Here is a 6,733-nt window from a genome sequence, read left to right as displayed (position 1 = left end):
AAGGTTTTCTCTTGTATCCCTGGCTGTCCTGGGACTCAGTAGACCAGTCTGGCCTTGAATTCAGAGATTCATCTGCCACAGACTCCCAAGTGCTTATACGTACGCACCACCACAACCTGGGTTGCCAGGGTTATTTTTCTAATCTGTCCAAGTGTCAGAAAAACAAGAACAACAAAACAACTCTGAAACAATATAATAGTGGCTAGGGGGTGGCTCAGTGGGTAAGAACATTTGCTATGCAAACATGGAAACCTAAGTTCAGATCCCTAACACCCATGTAAAAAAGACCAGGTGTGGCCATGCATGCCTACAACCCCAGTGCTGGTTAGAAATAGAGACAGGAAGCCTGCTAGAGCTTGCTGGCTGACAGGCTAGCCAAACCGGGGAGTTGTGGTTCAGTGAGAGACTCTGTCTTAAGAGAATAGAATAGAGAATGATAGAAAATACCCATCATCCTCTTTGGGTTTGTTTAGTATATGCTTAAGTATACCACACACACAAACACACACACACACACACACACACACACACACACATAAGACAAAGCAAAAATATAAAAAAACCCTCACATGCTAAATACATATATACATGGTTACCCATTAGAGTCAATGAAGTGCTTTTATTAGAGCAAGCTGATTTAAATAAAGCACAGAATTTAAATTAATTTTAAGTGCAATGATGAGTTCTCAGACATCATAGGAATAACCTAGTCTGGGAAGGGTTCTGGGTAGTAGACAAGTTCCTATGAAGACCTTCTAAAATCTTATCAAGTACAGTATCTATTCATTTCATTAAAACAATATCCTTGGAAGATTCATCTAATACATGACCCTTCCATACATAATATGTATTGAAACATTCAGACTTGACTGCGAATAATAAAAAAAGCTAAATTCATTTTTAAAATTGTAAATCACTAAGGAAACATCCTGACTCAGGGAAATGACTAAATCTAGAGGAAGACTTCTGGCTTATTCTGAACTCTTCCCCAATGTGTCAGCTTCGCCCTCAGGCCAGCTTCCTTCACCTTAGAAGGACAGCTTTGGGAACTAAAACTACCCGTCACCGTCACCGTCACGGTCACCGCAGCCCGAGTGAGGAAGACTCCTTTCATTGTCCTCCACACACAAGATGTGCCTGGCTGTCTTCAGTGGCTAATAGTCAGTTTGCCAGGATATAGGCTTATCTGGGAGAAGACCCCCGAGTACACCTGTGAGGGGTGGTCTATATTAGGTTAACTGAAGTGAGGAGACCGATTTTAACTGTGAAGTAACACCCTTCTTTGGCCTGGCCTCCTGGATCGATTAAACACGAGAACGTGAGCTAAGAACTAGCATTCATTGTCCCCTTTGTCAAATAACTTCGCTTTTTTAGAAGATGCCAGAAGGCACACACTATGGCCTTCTCACGTGCTGATTTTCTCATAGAGTCTGGCTCAGTATCTACTTCTTGTATATTTACAATGAGACTCTGCAAGCAGGGAAGTCAACAGATGATTTGGGTTAATTAAATCCTAACTTCCTTAGGTATCAAAACTTAAAGCATTCATTGAGCCAGGTTCAGGGTTAAGAGGTCTACTCAGGGTACAGAGCTCAACAAAAATACCTTCTGGGAAGGACCCAATGTGGAGGGGAAACCCAAATGAGTTGGAACACTTTTGCTATGACCCAGCATCTGTAGGCATTAACATTAAGAAAAAACGAGAAAAGAAACTTGGCTGTGAAGGTCCTTTGACAAATGTTACATTTCTCAGAGAAGCTTTTGGATGTGGGTGCACAATAATGACAGAGCAAATGAAGTGTTATAAACAAAGATAATTTTCAACTCAAGAAGCCACTGTAGAGGTCCAATCTCTGGACACATTTAACTCATACAGTAATTGAATGAATACTTTCTATAAGCCAGGTAGGATTCATCATGAAAGACACAGAAATGAGTGAAGTAGGTCCTTCTGGAATCTCTAAAATATTTCACAGATTAAGGGCAACACATATTTGTGCCATAAACCTGAGAAAAAACTTCTTACGAGATTCAGGGAATATACAGGTCATTTCTGGCTGCTTGATCTAGAAAGGAAGAAATTCACAGTTCAAACATCAGTACAATATTTGTGGCAGAAAATAGATCCCTTAGTTTATCTGTCCTCCAAAAAATCTATCCTCTAAAAGGATAAAAGGTGAGACCTGGGCTGCCTTTACAGTTTGGGTGAGCTCTTTCCTATACAGTCTGAGTCTGGAAGAACTCATCTAGGGGGATGCCTCCAAGCACAGAGAAACATCTTCAAAAGGACAAAGAGTCCCGGTGGAAAAGTTAGTCCTCCGAGGTGACTTCCTGGCCTCACAGAATGGAAATAGGTGAAACAGGTTTGTTAAGAAAGAATCTCCTCAAAAGGGACTTAGAGAACTCAGTGCTGGGGATGACTGGCAGGGGCCAGGACCGGTGCTGGAGGGCCTCGCGCGCGCCTCCGCTCTTCTAGCTCGCCTTCGGGGGCCAAGCCGGGTCAGGCGAGGCTGTGGACGCGCGCGCGCGCCGCCGCCGCCGCCGCCGCCGCCGCCGCCTTGGGCAGAGACGGCGCCTCCGCCCTCGGGAGCGCGCACGCCGCACCGAGGGGCCGGCGCGCGCGCTCCCGCCGGCCGCCTCCTCCTCCTCCTCAGTCCGCCCCCTCCCTCGCCTCTTCCTGCCGTGCGGTCCTCTCCCCTCCCCGCTCCCTCCGCCCTCCCTGGGCTTCGGCGGCGGCGGCGGCGGCAGAGTGAACGGGACGGGCCCGGCCGCAGAGCTCTGGGCGGCGGGCGGGACTCGGGCGTCTGACAGAGTTGTTGTTCCGGCACGGCGGCGGAGACGAGAGGTGAGGCGAAGGCGGCCTTCGAGGAGCCCGACGGCGGCCTGACGGCGGGGAGCCGCGGTCCGGGGTGGGGGTTTGGAAGGTGGACCGGGCTGGTTCAGAGAGGATCGGGGTGCGAGGCCCGGCCCGGGACCGGGATGCTGGAGCACCAGGGCGGAAGGCATCCGGCGGGCTCGGCGCCGTCCGCCGCCTCCCGGACACCCGGGGTTCTCCGTGTGGCTTGCTCGTCGCGGTGGGGCTGCCGGGTGGGAGGCGGGGTTGGCGCCCCTCACCTGGGGCGGGGTGGTGGCTTGGGCGGCCGCCGCCTCCAACCGTGCCCTCCTGACATTGCCGCCGCCCCCGCCGGCGGCCGCCGGGCTGTGGCTGCTGCCGGGCTCGCAGTGCCAGCAGCCTCGGGTCCGGGGGGCGTGTGGACAGGGTTATTTTTTTACCCACTCGAAAGCGTCGGTTGGATCCCGTGTCCTTCCCTCGCTCTTCCCTTTCCTCCGCCCCGCGCACTTTGCTCCGTCCCTGCTGGCGATGCTTGTGGTTTTGCTGTCTGGGATAGGCTTTTTTTTTTTTTTTTTTTGGGCAGATCTCTACCTGCAAGGAATTCCCTGCTTCAAAGTTGACCACGTGGGCCCAGACAGACACCCATCCACACCCACGCGCGTGTTGTCCTCCGTGTCCTGATAACTGAGTCAAAGTTTCTGAGACCCGAGCTGGTACTTTGCTCTGATCGCCAACGGTGCAGGGCTGGGCAGTGCGTCAGCATGTGGAAAGGGGCCGCTGGCCACTGGGGAGGTGGCCGGTAGCAAGGAGGGCTGAACTCAGGAGAGTTCGTTTGTGGTCTCAAGACAGTTTCGTTCAGGTGCTTATGTGTTCTCTTTGGACTTCTCAGAGTTAGTTATATCAGAAAAAGACTCAAATTTAGGAGATCGTTTTTCAGAATCGATGGTATGCAAATAAAATGAACCGCTAACCTTTAATGGTAAGGGCTTGCTTGACATGCTTAGTGCTGTCTGGAAACAGATTTCAAAGCCTGCATTTTCTTTCTTTCTTTCTCTCTCTCTCTTTTTCTTTCTTTCTTCCTTTTTTTGTCAATGGAAAGTTTAGATGATTTTATTGCATCTAAATTTTCTTGTGTATGAGAAAAGGTAGATAGTTGACTCACAATTCAGAGAACAAGGTTTCATGAAAACCTTAATACTTTTCTTGTAGTAGTGTTTACATTTGGCCTCACTTCTGTAGAATGTCCAGTAATCCTGATCAGGAGGTACATACATGAAGCTTGTAGTCAAATTGGAAGTGGATCCTACTCGTGGAAAATACTAGTTTACAAGCTGCCTGGAAAGGGAAATTGGCCTGTGATTCATTATCTTAGTTGTGTTCTCTATATGAAACTGACATTGAGGTTGCAAAAAAAGGCTAGATGAATTTAATGTAGTATATGTTATTACAAAATTGTATTTCTTGGGAAGCTAGCTAAGACTTTGAGTTAGATTGATGACCATATTAAATTAGTTCAAGATGTACTCCAGTATACTAAACCATCTGGGGAGAAATAGATGTGGTTGTTCAGGGCTTATCTGTGAGCGTGTTGTAAAGCTTAATTTGTGCTCTGGGAAGCTGCAGATAAGGTAAGTTGCAGTATTATTGAGGAAAATAGCAAATACACAAACAAGTGCAAAAAATACAGCTGTAGACCTATGACATTTTTCTTTCCTTCTTTTTTTAAACATTTGATGGGAAGTTCTGTATATTATGTTTGTGTTGTTCTGAGAAGTTTTGCTTGTTTGATCATTCCCTCATGATTCATATCATTAGGGTGTTTTTAAAAAATTATTTGAAAGGTTGTACTATTTTTTGTTGGGATATTTATGTATTTATTTTTAAAGATTTATTTAATTTTATGTGTTTTATGACTATGTACCCCTTCTGTGCCTAGTGCCAGAGGAGGCCAGAAGAGGGCATCTGAAGTGCCCAACTGGAGTGACAGACAGTTAGCAGCTATGTAGGTCCCAGAATTGAAACCAGGTTCTCTGGAGGAACAGCTAGTACTCCTAAACCACTGAGCTGTCTCTAGCCTTATTTACTTATTTTTTGAGAGAGAGTTATATGGTAGCTCTGACTGGCCTGAACTCACTATAAGCCCACAGTGACATTCAGTTTATAGCAGTCCTTCTGCCTCAGCCTTCTAATTGTAAGGATTATGGACATGAACCAAGCCCAACTGTATTTATATTTGACTTACAAAACATTATTAAGCAAGTGAAACAAGAGTTTTCATTTCTGTCAGCTCATTTGTTCTGTATTTGTGACTTCTGAAAAGCTTTGCTTTGTCTGAAGCTCGAAATGGTTTAATTGCTGTCTGTATATTTGAGCTCTCAGATACTGCGGTGAGGCTGAAAGCCTTAGGTCTTGGGGAAGTAGTGAAAAGTAGAAATTCTGTAGTTCCAAGTACAAGTATTATGTGGGAGAGATTAACAGATTTCTGCATACTGACTCTGAAGGGAGGAACAGTTAGGTGTGTAAAATTCTTGCACTGGAAGATTTTACATTGGGACTCTTGTTTCAGCCTACCATTTTCTTTTTAAAAATTCTTTTTTGATTATTTATTATTATTGATTTATTGCTTATGTGTATGAGTGCGTTGCCTGCATGGATGTGCACCGTGTGTGTGTGTGTGTGTGTGTGTGTGTGTGTGTGTGTGTGTGTGTACGTATCTAGTGCCCCTGTAGGTCAGAAGAGGGCATCACATCCTCTGTATCTGGAGTTAAAGATGGTATGAGCTCCCATGTGGGTGCCAGGACCTCTGCAAGAGCAACATCTGCTCTTAACTGTTGAGTCTCCAGCCCTTAGCCACCATTCTTTAAGTTGTACGGAGATGAGGGCTTTAGGAGATTGAAGGCAATCAGTACTGTAGCCTTTGGAGGCCCAGCACAGAGCTCTTCCCCTACCCCTATGTCTTACAGGTTTCAGTCAGTTTTTGCATATTTATAATATCTTTTAAACATTATTTTAAACTTTATTACAGAAATGTATTGCCAAAACCCAACCCAACCAAAACCAAACCAAACCAAAATAAAACAAAACAGAAGAGCAATAAGAAAAATATCAGACACTGAAATTAGCCAGACTCAAAGTATAACTCTTATGTCATATAAATGATTCAGTTCCAGGGTTTGAGGATACAAAGACTGAACATAGGACTTTTAATTTTTTTTCCTAGTCTTTTTCAGACAAGGTCTTGCTGTATAACCCACCCAGGGCTCCAGTGCATATGTAACTTGGTCTGAACTCATGATCCTCCTTGCTTCTTGAGAGCTGGGATTCTACCACTATGCCTGGTCAACCCAGGGATTTCTTTAGTCTTGTGGTATTTGTCATGACAAATGGAAACAGAAAAGACAGAGTTGAACCCGAGTAATGAAGACATACTCATTAAAATATTTTAAAAAAAGAATTAAAATTTTCTTTAAAAATATTTGCTTATTTTGTGTGTGTTCACATGTCTGTATACCACATGTGTTCCTGGTATCCTTGGAGTTCAAAAGAGGGTATTGGATTCCTTAGAATTGGATTATGGGTGGTTGTAAGCCGTGGGTGCTGGAAATAAATTGTTCTTAAATCCTGAGCCACCTTTCTAGCCTGATATATTCATTTTTTGACTTGACTCCTGTCTTTTAAGAATAGGCAGGAGTTTTGATTTTATAGTTAATATTTAAATTGGGTATATGTATGTGGACATTAATGGATCCCAGTTACTAAGAGTTAATGAAATTAAGCAGACTTATATCTCAACATTTTAAGTTTTATATTTCATTTCCTTTCTACATTGCTTATTCAGCCAACAAGATGCCACAATTGTTTGAATATAGCAATTTCATACTTATGCTGATTCATTTTTGG

At 44.6% G+C, this 6,733-nt stretch overlaps 1 protein-coding gene across 7 annotated transcripts in view; it reads left to right on the top strand.

The window, feature by feature from the left end:
- The window catches only part of Rabgap1l (RAB GTPase activating protein 1 like), a 723,114-nt gene that overhangs the window by 14,745 nt on the left and 701,636 nt on the right, over positions 1-6,733 (top strand). For 6 of the 7 annotated variants that reach the window (XM_031386695.1, XM_031386710.1, XM_031386700.1 and 3 more), the window contains exon 1: positions 2,648-2,845. The exons of the other annotated variant lie outside the window; for it this stretch is intronic. The gene's annotated coding sequence lies outside the window, so the exon portion shown is untranslated. Of the gene's footprint in view, positions 1-2,647; positions 2,846-6,733 lie in introns of those variants that run through there. 7 annotated transcript variants of the gene reach the window in all.

The sequence above is a fragment of the Mastomys coucha genome, unplaced genomic scaffold (genome assembly GCF_008632895.1).
Source record: "Mastomys coucha isolate ucsf_1 unplaced genomic scaffold, UCSF_Mcou_1 pScaffold1, whole genome shotgun sequence".
In the NCBI taxonomy this organism is placed as follows: Eukaryota; Metazoa; Chordata; class Mammalia; order Rodentia; family Muridae; genus Mastomys; species Mastomys coucha.
This window is presented reverse-complemented; position numbering and strand designations above follow the sequence as displayed.